General features: G+C 44.0%; 1 protein-coding gene across 2 annotated transcripts in view; it reads right to left on the bottom strand.

The window, feature by feature from the left end:
* Window positions 1-12,462, bottom strand: part of LOC122812097 (WW domain-binding protein 1-like) — a 440,566-nt gene that overhangs the window by 281,761 nt on the left and 146,343 nt on the right. The gene's annotated exons all lie outside the window — the stretch shown is intronic.

Raw genomic sequence — 12,462 nt, 5'->3', positions numbered from 1 at the left:
AAGGAAGCTCTGGATCTTGACTGAATGTCCAACTTGTAGTAAGACACAAAGGTATGGGGACCCAACCAGGCAGCAACAGCACGCAAATTATCCAACAAGGCAGTAGAAAAAAATGCAATAGCCATAGCTCTGGAAGAATGACATTTTGGTTTGTGAAACCAGGACTATCCAACAATCCAATCTGACAACCACTTGGACAGGGTAACCTTAGAAACAGGCTAACCGAATCAAGATTTGGAAAAACAGATAAACAATTATGTTCACTTCCTGAAATATTCCATCCTATCCAGATAAAATCCCAATTACCTATGAACATCAAGGCAATGCAGCAAATATTCACCCTTGGTGGTGAAATCAGGGAAAACACAGAAAAGTGAACAGCTTGATTCACGTTATTCTCAACAGTCACCTTGGGAAGAAAAGGGGGATCCATACAGAGACCTTATGGAAAACCAAATATGGTGAGACAGAAGAGAGCGCCTACAACTATGTCTGTAGCATGAAAGGCAAATGCCACGTTGGAACAGGGTCTTGAAAAGGACAATGTTACAATAAAGTGTATTTCAGAAAGTCCTTTGAAATCTTTAAAGCAATCATCACTAACAAGGACACTGGCAAACTCCAAACACTCGATCACACACAGTTTGGCTTTGTCAAGGGGAGGTCATGTCTGTTAAATCTGGCCGACTTCTTTGAGACAGTCACGAAAGCCACGGACGAGGGGAAGATGGTGCACACTGCCTACCTTGACCTGGCCCAAGACCTTTGACACTATTTCCCACTCGGGCATAGTAGACAAACTCTCAACTAGATATCAATCTATATGTTATCAGATGGGTAGCTAACTGGCTCACTGATAGAACCCACCTAATCAAAACAAGGAAAGCCACCTCAAGCAGTAGACCCATAACGAGCAATGTACCCCAGGGATCAGTCTTGGGGCCACTGGTATTCGGGATATACTTCTATGAGGTGCCAGCCAAAACCAGTGGGCTATGGCTGACCAAGTTTGCAGATGACTGCAAGCTGGGTGTGGTCATCAATTTCCCAAGTGATGTGGATATCCTCCAAGTGGGTCTCACCCAAACAAATGACTGGTGCCAGAAACATGGCCTCAAGCTGAATGCCAAAAAATGCATCATCCCCTTTGGGGAGAGTGATGTCCTCACATATTACATTAATAACAATGTCCTAAGTACGCAGTCATGAGGAATTTGGGAACCCTGGTTGATAGCAACCTGACTTTTGACCACCACCATGTTACTTCTGTTGTATGGAAAGCTTTCTATACAGCGCACCTCATAAGTAAGGGTATCTCATCCAGGGACAAGGAGGTCATAACATCCCTGTATTCTTCCCTTATAAGGCCAATTATTGAGTACAACGCCCCCTTCGGCATGTACTTTGCAAAACACATGCAGCGGCTGAAGAGACCACAGAGGTTCCTCAAAAGAAGAATCCAGGGCCTCAAATATCTACCCTACACAAGCCCTGTCCCTCTACTCAGTTTCATACAGACTCCTCAGAGGTGACATCTGTCTGGCATACAAAGCAATCTCAGACCCTGCCTTGACAGAAGTGCTGCATATCCGGAAGTCAAGCTTCACTTGAGTAACCCGTACACGCAACCTCAACCTGGTCTGTGACATCAATAGGTATTGTTGGCAGGACAGATTTGTGTCCCAAAGACTCCCCCATCTCTGGAACAGACTCCCTCTCCATGTCAAGCAGAGTACCTCATTATCCTTTTTCAAGTGCAACTGGATGGGAAACAGAAAATACACCCCTGGGATTCCACCCGTGTCCCTGCTGGACAGGGGCTTTGGGTGCCGACTTGTCTAAACATGGGCTAAACTCTTGGCTAGGCTTATAAGGGCCTCAGGGCCAATAGCCTAGTAACTTCCTATGATCATCATTAGCATCACCATCATCATCAGCCCACTTTTTCTACATGAGGTCAGGGTATTATGTTAACTGTCTCAATTTAATACTACACTCCTGCCTTCTTTGGCACTCATGACAGACTGTCACAGATCCTCTTTCACACAATCCATCCACTTCTTTGTTGGATGTCCTCGTTTCCTCTTGCCTTCTTCCTGTTTGTCTCCTGCTTTTCTGCATGTGTCTGAATCACTGTAATCTGTTCTCTACGGAATTTGTCTGCAATTGGAAGGCTTCTGCTCTTACGTCCTCATTTCTTCATCTGTCCCACAGTGTGCATCCTACCACCCTTCTCAGGCACTTCATTTCTATTACCTCTAGCTTCTTCCTCTGCTCAGCCTTTACTGCCCAGGTTTCTGTACTATACAGTACTACTGGTCGTACCACTGTCTTGTACACCTTACTTTTCAGTTTCTTTGGAATTCGTCTGTCACAGACTACACCTGACACTCTATGGCAGTTGGCTGCAGCAGCTCTGCTTCTAGCTTTGACCTCTTCATTCAGACTTTCCTTCAGCTCAACCACCCCTCCCAGATACCTGAAGCTATTTGTCTGTTCCATTAGCTTCCGTTCTTTCTCAATTCTCAGCTTCTTCTGATTTATCCAATTTGCTGCCATTACCACGGTCTTGTCTGCGCATAGTTTCATCCCATGTGCCTTCAGTTTTACATGTTGTTCCCCTATTCTTTGCTGAAGTTCTTGCTCACAGTCTCCCTGTAATGCTACATCTTCTACATACAGCAACTTTGTTGATCTGTCCCTTCCAACCTGTTTGCTAATGTAGTCCATCACCAGTATGAACAGCAGTGGTCTCAGAGCTGAACCCTGGTACACACCCACTCCCACTGGGAACTCCTCTGTGAGGCTGAACACTATTCGTACTTGAGTCATTGTGTCCTTGTACATAGCCTGCACTAATTCTACCAATGTTTCTGGGACTTCGAACCACTGCAGTACTGCCCAAATCAGCATTCTTAGGACCTTGTCATATGCTTTCTCCAATTCTAGAAATGCCCAGTTGGACTCCTTCCTCATCTCTAGCTTCTCAGCTCTCTGTCTCACTGCAAACATTGGGTCAGGTCTGCTGCATCCTGATCTGAATCCTAACTGCTCATCTCTCATCTTACATTCTACTACTCTGTGTATCCATTTATCAATCACCCTCTACAGAACTTTCATGCAATGTGACAGGAGTTTGCTGCCTCTGTACTGCTCACAGATGTGGATGTCCCCTTTGTTCTTGTACACTGGCATGAGTACTCTTATTCTCCAGTCATCTCAGCTATGACTTTCTCCACACTGCTAGAAGCACCGTCAGGAGCCATTTCTCCCCTATCTCACCCAGCATCTTTATCATATCTGCTGTGATCTCATCTGATCCTGCTGCTTTCCAAGACTTCATTTTCCTTAGCGCCATTCTTACTTCTCATTGTAGGCTGTTTCTGGGGCAGTACAGCGTCTGTGGGGTTTTCTTCATTCAGAAACTGCTAGAAATACCCCTTCCATCTGCCTCTGATGTTCTGTGGACTGATGAGCACATTGCTACTGGCATCCCTTATGAAGGGTGTGACAAGTCCCTACTCCAGGCCAGCAATCAAGGAGACTCAATCTTCACCAGTGACTCTGGTGAGAGACGGTCACTAAGAACAACAATGGATTCACACAGTACTTTCATATGCAGCTCCCTGCACCAAGTAAAACTTCCCTTAACAGCAGACAGGGACCACGCTCCAGACAAACTCCACACTGACCGCTTTGGAGCTCTGTGTCCCTGTTCCCAGTAGCTGACACACACACTTGGATATTTGAGTTTCACACACACACACACACACACACACACACACACACACACACACACACACACACACACCTAAGAGAAGCTGGCACAGATTTACTAGCTGTGCTCCTTTCTGCCCAGACTCTAAGGTAATCATGCTGTCACCAGTCATCTAGCCTAAGGCTCTTACAAAGGGTACCCCAATTATACGGTGTAAAATTAATAGTAATGCAAATGGTAGAGTGTGACCAAAACAGCAAGGTTTTCAGGAGTGGCCACAGTGTCACTAAACCAAGCAAAAGTACTCTCAAGATATTAAAAGTATTCTCTAAAGGACCAGCCACAATGACAGATATTAAACTATTTAATGATAAATAATAAAACAGAAAATAAAAGAAAAATGAATACAATAAACAACAGAGTTTCAACCACAGAGATATAAAAAATACAGTTGGATAGTTTATCAGAGATGCGGAAAACAATACTAAACTATTCTCACTAAATGTCTCGGACTAACTAAAAAATTACTGTTCCCTGACTACTTACTAAAGCAAGGCAAGCTGATGTGTGCTGAGTGTCTTAACACAGCAAAATACAGATGATGTCTCTCTTTGTCTGTGTGGATGTGTGAGATATATATCCTGTCAGAAATCTTTCCTGTCAGGTTCCAAAGTGCTGCTGCAAGAGTTCCACAGAAACCAGTTGATGGTTAGAGGATGACATCACCTCTGGTCACCTGAATCTGGTACAATACACACACAGAGCTTTGCTAAGATCTGTGGCAGCATCTGAAAGCTATAATGCAATTTCAAACTTTCCACCCTTCCAAGGTTCTCTGATAAACAGATACATTTAATCAGTTATAATACTGTCTGACATACATGTATATCTCTTTTTCTGTCCAGCAGGACCTAATGCTGACAAATTTGTAACACAAGCAACTTTACAACTACATTTTTAACTCAAAACATCTGTACAAATTAGTGTGATAGTCAAATAACATAAAAGTCTTTACATAACTCCAGTTAACTATGCTGGCATATGGACACATGTACTGCCCTACTCTCCCTGGCACAGATGGCACTACCTGAAAACATCACAAAGGGTATCTATCTTCTACATGTTTCCATCTCTGACTTGCAACCTGATACAGTTTCTTTGTGCCACCTACTGAGTCACTTTCCAGAAGCTGGCAGACTGCCTCCAATATCCTGTTCTTTGCTACTGCTACTCTATTTTTTAGCTTCTTTGTTAGTCAACCAGTATTCCTTCCTAATCTGATTGGTCTTTTCTATCTCCCACTTTTTCCTGCACTCCTTTTTTTCTTTTGATAACTTCCTGGACTTCTACATTCCACTGACAGCTTTCTTTATGTTTATTTCCATATCTGGCTCAGCCGCATATCAGTTCTCCAGTTCTCGCACATGCTGTTTTTGCACTGCCATTCTTCTTCAACTCTACTTATTTCCTCTTCTTGGAATGCTAGAACCACAAGTAATTCCTTGAACTGTACTTTCTCTCCATTTAACTTCCAGGTTTTTAGTCTAGTTGCTGTTGACCTTAGAGCCTTATCTGACCACTGCCTGCAGCTGATTGTGACAACCAGTGGTTTATGCTGTGGGCTGACTGTTTCAATGACTGCAAAGTCATTTCAAGTGATTCTACCCCAGTACCCTTCCCTTACTAAGAGGAAGTCTACCTGAGTTGCATGTTGGCCACTCTTGTATCTAATCTTGTTACTGTCTCTCTTTCTGAACCATGTGTTGGTTACTAGCAAGCCATCTGCCAGACAAAAGTCTAGAATGGCCACTCTTTTTATTCCTGTTGCCCCACGCATGTGGACCCAGGCAGTCCTCATATTCCATTATCAACACCACTTCATGTTGTCCTGCTTTATCTAGTAGAAATCTAGTAGCTGAAGGCACATTATCCCCGCTGATGTGAAAGGTTGAAATACCAGACAATTACACAGAGTAACTGGAACCAGTGTTGAACAAACCCATGAGAAAATCCAGGACTGCCTCAAAGGGATACAAAAAGAGATCTATCACCCAAGAACTGTGCTTCAAGAAGAGACCAAAGAAAGGGGAAACCAAACTTAATGAGGCCAAAAGGAGGCTATGAGGATTACAAGTGCTCTGCAGCAGGCAGTCCTTTGTAGAAACTTTATAATCAAAGTAGTTGAAGGATAAGTGCATAAAAGGCCCTCTAACTAGCATACATAAGACCATTGCTGGGTGTCCACCCCTGAGAAGGGAAGAGAAGTAATAGCTGTCACACTTGGTTTTCAGCGGGAATGCAAATATGTTACAACATGGAATGTCCCAGCACCAAATGATCTGAGCAGCAACTCTCGGATTCAGAAACCACTCAAGAAGGAAGAAGGATGTTCATCCTTAGACTGTCTTCCAAAATTTTGGACCTTCCCTAGATATGCATTGCCATCAAAAACCAATGAGATGAAATCACCCACTGCCAGACCATCATGGACTCCTGACAAAAACGGGATAAAGATATAGTATTCTCCCCATCTGCTCAAATACCAAACAAAAGGCATATTTGTCTGTTTAGACAAAATCACACCATTGGGGAGAACATCCAGAAAAGCCTGCAAAACCACGAGGACCACCCCCAACACCAAGATACTGATGTAAAGATCGACCTCGGAAGAAAACCAGGTCGCTTGAACTGTCCTCCCTTCAGAATGCCCCCATTCCAAAAGTGAGGTATCTGTCATTACAATGACTGGAGGGGGTCTCCCACTGGATAACAAGGGAGATGCCAGCCACTACCTACCCTGACCTTGACATATATTCTTCAAAATTATGGGAAGTCCATAAAATGTGTTACATAAGACCACTGTTCTACCAGAGTCCATTCCAGGGCCCTCATGTGATACTTGGCTAGAAGAACCAGACCAATGGAAGCCACCCTTGCCCAAAAAGCTTCAGAAGGATAGCAGCCAGAGGCTTTTTGTAAGAAATCAAGGATACTGCCCATGACCAAAGACTCAAAATTCTATATGTGGGAACCCTTGCAATCTGAGAGACTGTGTCCAAGTGGCAACATATGAATTCTAGTGACTGAAATGCCTAAAGAATTGACTTCTGGAAGTTGACTGTGATTCGCATGGAACTACAACAGCTGGAGTAAGGTGTCTATAGACCTCACTAAGGATGCAGTCATGGGAGCAGTTGGCAGCCAATCATCCAGGTAAGGAAAGACCTAAAATCCCTGCAGCTGCCAGGTTGCTACCACTGCCATGCATTTGCTGAACACCTGGGGGGCAGCGGTGAGACCAAATGGCAGCTCTATAAACTAGTGATGACTGGCTCTCAGCCGGAAGGGCAGAAACCTCCTGGAATGCCTCTTGATCTTTATGTGATGGCAGGCATCCTTGAAGTCATTCGAGCACATCCAGCTCTTCCTCCTGAGCAGAGGTAAAATGGACTGCACGGTGACCATCTGGAACTTGGTCTGTTTTATGAAGAGATTGAGCCTGCTCAAATTCAAGACTGGCCAGAGGTCCTTGTTCTTCTTTAACAAAAAAAAAAATCTTGAGTAGACCCCACATCCCCATTGGTTTGATGGGACCTCTTGAAAACAGCTTCTGAGTCTTGACAGCTGCTTCTTGTCTCTGACTGGGTGGAACATCTGGAACACAAGAGGGATTCAGGTTTGGAAGTTCTAAAAGTGGAAATAAATAACCTCTGGATATGACGGTTAACACCCAAGCATCCAAAGTGATATCTTCCCATGCCTTCCAGTGTGGAGCCAAATGAACCCTAACTGCCTCCAGAGCAGGACTGTCAGGTAACCCATCGGGACTGCTGAAAGAGCCTCATGGAGAAAGCACCATGGAAGCCCTGATACTGCTAATTGCTCCTGCCTCATGGGCAGCATCCATTGTGGTTACCTGTAGTCTGCCATGGGGGGATCTCTCAGGAGGAGCATCTTAAAAAGACTGTTGTGACTTTCTGAAGAAAAGACATTCCCCCATTTGGTTCCAAGAGAAGAACAGATGAAGTATAACAAAATGTATGCCCATGGAATAAGAACGTCTTTTCATCTGTCTCACTCCTAGTCAGAGCGTCTTTACCTTTCAGCTCAAACAGTTAGGAGCTGTCAAAGGAGGCATTAATAAAAAGACATCTTAAATCAGCCTAAGAAGTTAACCAATCTCATTTATGCATGGTGATACATGGCAATGCCAGTGCAAGCAGCTCAGGACATTCCATCAGCTGCAATAAATAGCAACCTCATGGAGATTTAAGCTATCAACTGCAAAGTAGACAACTGAGCTTCCAGAGACTTTTGTGACTCTGGAGTATGCAGACTCTGAATAACCCTTGACACTTCTGACACCATGTCCATCTGAAGCCTAGTCAAGTGGATTAAATAAAAGTCCCCTCAAAGCGAACACAGCCAAGACATACGAGTGCTTCCATAAATGGTCCAATGCTCAAGATTCCCTACTTGGGGATGGACCAAGGGACTCTCTTCCAAAATGTCCTGCTCAGTGGCAATAATCTTATCTGGCTTAAGAACTGGTTTCACAGGATCATGCCCTTTCCACACCCTCTGAGACACCAGGCTGATCAGTATGTCAGGAGAGGGAACCACCCAGGATGTGGACAGGCCCACCCCAAAGGCCTCCAAAAATACCAACTCCTCCAAAGAAGGGGCTTTGGCTGGGAGCCAAATGGAGTGGGCTGTCTGGGAGCAGACTGGTGCCCTGGGCATATTCGACCATTCCCCCTCTGGACAGGACAGCATCCCTCATATAAAGCTGAAAGTAGAGGCAGGATGACTGGAGCCAAAAGGACCTCGGATCTTAAAATCCAAAAAAAGCTCTGGGTTCCAATGGAGCCATGGTTTGTCCCAGCCCTGAGACCACAGCAGAACTTTTGTGGGCGAATGCCCAAAGGGAATGGGACTACCCAGAAGCCAGAATCATCAAACCTGACCAGGGGCCACCTAGCTGGATGTGTCCACCAGGCACAGCCATGGTCAGAGTCAAGAGACAAGGGCAGGTGCCAAAGTCACAATCAGTCAAGCCATATTCTCTGACCCACCAAAAGGGAACATTAGCTTCCCCAAAGACCTTGAATCCATGAGACTCAAGGGAGGAAATCAAGCTGACAAAGCCTAAACACCAGGGAGGGACCAGAGCTGAGGGTAAGAAGTCTAACTCCATCTGCAGTTGAACAAATGACCATCAGCTGCTACAAGTCTGAAGCTTTCAGGATGCCCATCAACCTGGATGATGGAGATGATGAAGCCACCAAAGAGGCTTTGGAGGTCTGTCTAAGGGGAAGGGACCCTCTGATCAGATCCAAGCTGGGGATGCCCGAATCCAAGGTGGAGACTGTGAGGACTCCAGTGAAAGCTCTGGCGGTGTCAGTGTAGAAAAGGGCAATCTAGACCACCCTGGAGCAGCCCCCTTAGACAGAAAAGGGGGTGGGGATGCTCAATACTGGAGAAGGGGCCTTTTGCAAAGTCAGCACTGAAGGTAACCAGCACAGAGAAGTTCAGCAGATGTACAACCCAAAACCACCAGAGGATCTGAGATCCTTGAGATCTTTGGATCTGGTTGACAAGAAGGCACAGCAGAGGAGAAAGCTGCAGCGTACTGCTTACAATCCCCTTTAGCGGACTTGGGGTCCTTGGATCCATGACTATAACTGAGCTCAGACGTGTCCACTCTGCTGGTCAATGTAGAACTACTGGAATTGAGGACACCCTTCAAGACCAACTTAGCTCTACTGTCATTTATGGCTGAGAGCCAAAGCTTTCACAAATGGAGTTCCGATGGCTCCATTTAGACTGCCCCAAGGCAGTACACGCATTTATCTTGCACGTCCAATAAAGGCAACTTCTTGCCACGTTCAACACATTATTTGAACCCCTTTGGATCCATAACCAAACCTATACCCGAAAAATAATGTCTACATAAAAAAAATACTTCACTGGAAAACAATCTACTACTAATGGATACTATAGAAAAGCACACCAAAACACTAGAAACTGATAGGTGGGAAAAAACCCACAAACTAATTTTATTCCAATGTATACTGCCTATCCTACCTAAAAGCTAACTCAGACTATCTAAAAGCTAACTCAGACTATCTAAAACTAACACCTAAAACTATGCACAAACACACACACTAAAAGGACAGAAGACAAGGGAGCAAAAGCAGACTCAGAGAAAAAATGGATACATAAAAATCACCACAGCTGCAGTCCAGGAATGGAGACAAACTAGAAATGAGCTTCTCTGAGAGAGTAAGGCATTATGGATTGAGGAGGCAGAGCTTGGACAGCTGAAGTCTTGGAGATTTGGCTGGTCTTGGATCACAGTCAGATCCAATAACCTACAGGCTGAATCCAGACGGAGAAGACAACATAAGATCAATTGTTATATGTTTTGCAGGGTGTATTTTGCCTCACTACCAACCATCAGCCCCCTCCCCTCAATTTGGTCTTGACTCTACAAGTTCTTTGACCAGTGGAGTCCATCCACTGGATGAGGAGAGAGCAGACCAGTCATCCAGGTATCCACCTTGTCTGGTTGCTCAGCCCAGCATGATAGGTCACATCCTTGTCCCAGCAGCTTGAAGGCCTGGCTTAAAGCTTCCCCAAGACAGATGCAGGCAGACTGTTTCACAATGGAATATTTAATTGGTTCCCCCAGGCCACTGAACTACTCAAATGCCCCACCAATAAGGCTGCATAGGTATGGGTATGTTGTTTTTATGCCTCAATTCTTCCACTAGCACCATGGCAGCCTGTAATACCTACCCCTGCATAATGCTTCCATGCAATCACAGCAGAGACCATCACTGGACTGACAAAACCAAGTATATGTCTCAAGTATGCTGCTGCCTGCAGAACATCTGCTCACACTGTAGTTATCAGAGTACATAACCTGTTAGTGACTCCAGTGCCTGGGTTGCTAAGTAAAACCTGGATTGTTTGATACACAATATGGGACTTATCCTTCCATAACACAGAACTGGCCAAAATTGTATATAAACATTTTTTTAATAGTCTCTCTCTCTCTCTCTCTCTCTCTGCTGCCTGCTTACCATCAACTCTCTCATGAGTCAAATGACCCATTTCTTTCCTGTAAGACAGAAGCTGATTAGGTAGTCATTAAAGATTTCTAACTTAGCCCTAAACCCACAATCCCTCAGACATAAGCAGCACTGAGCATGCCTGACTAAGGCTACAGTTTGCCCTACTTCATGTGCACACATCCATTGTGGACCTATTGCTGTTAGTGTACATGCAGTGCACACAGCCTCTACTGGGTCTTAGTAAAGCAGCAGGCTGGCTGCCTCCCTTCTCCCGTTTTAATTTCTCCAAGTTTTTTGGGTTTCTAGGGAATGGACCCCATTCCTAAGTCAAAGTACGATTAAAGTTCATGAAATTAGTATTGTTTCACTCTTTAATGTTAGCAAAAGTGCTCTTCATAGCACCTGCAATGTGCCCAGTAATGACTCCTTCTGCAATTCGTACTGTGTTACATGAATTGGTAACATATCTAAATACGACTGTAAATTCTTTTTTATAAGACCAGTTGCTCCTGCTACTATTGGAATTGTCTGGGTATCTTTCTTCCACATGGCTCTGGTTTCTGCCTGCAGATCAAGATATTTTATGACTTTGTGTCCCTCTCTACGCAAGACACTGTAGTCACTAGGTGTGATGATTTCAATGATCAATGCTACTTTTGTCTTCTTTTCTTGGACCACTATATCTGGTTTTCTAGCATCTATCTTTTGAACAGCTGGTACTGGGTGATCCCATGTGATATAAACTTGATCATTTTCTATGACTCCTTGTGGCTCATGTTTCCAGTGATTTTCAGCCACTTCCGATACCATAATGTTTGCACAATCTCCAGTGTAACAGTCTCGCCACATTATTATGCCTTTCATTATACAGTCCCTCTTCCAATAGTGCGTCGCAACCAGCAACAAGGTGTGCAACTGTTTTCAATTCGGTTTTACAAAACCTACATATGTCTGTTTCTCCCACATGTTCAATGGACTTTGTAAACCAGCGTGTATGTAAGCCCACTATCTTGCGCTGCCAATATTAACCTTTCATTTCTTGATTTGAATTCACCTCTCCTTAACCATTCCTGTGTTCGTTCTTGATCAGCATGAGGCTCTTCGAGAAGTTTTCTATACTTGCAACTATATTTATGTTTTTTCCACATTTCTTGCCTTATCATCTGGTCCTTCACCTTATATTCTTTCCTTTGTTTTTTAGCACATTCAGTTGCTGTCTGTTTTTTATCTACTTCTGGTTGGATTTCCATTCCTGGTTGACGTCGATATGCTTCTGCTAAATTAAGCAGAGATGTCATCTTAAGATTTATTCTCCTCAGGTTTCAAAACTTTCACTAAGTTTGGATCTTGTGAGCTCATTAGATATGTGTGGTGTTCCACGATTGCAGATCTATACATGTAATCAATTTCAAGGAGGTTCATCCCTCCTTCAGAATGGGGAATATACAATCTTGATATACACTGATTTTTATAAATCATTTGGTGAGCATAGAGCATCCTTCTTGTTTTAATATCCAATCTATCCATCACTTTTTGGGGCCAGTCAATCACTCCAAAACTATAAGTTAGGACAGGAAGAGCAAATTGATTTATGGCTTGGATCTTGTTTGTAGATGTCAATGCTGTTTTCAGGATTAATTTAAGTCTTCTAAAGTATTCCTTGCC

The sequence above is a fragment of the Protopterus annectens genome, chromosome 9.part0 (assembly GCF_019279795.1).
Source record: "Protopterus annectens isolate FY-2018-M chromosome 9.part0, PAN1.0, whole genome shotgun sequence".
NCBI classification, from domain to species: domain Eukaryota; kingdom Metazoa; phylum Chordata; order Ceratodontiformes; family Protopteridae; genus Protopterus; species Protopterus annectens.
This window is presented reverse-complemented; position numbering and strand designations above follow the sequence as displayed.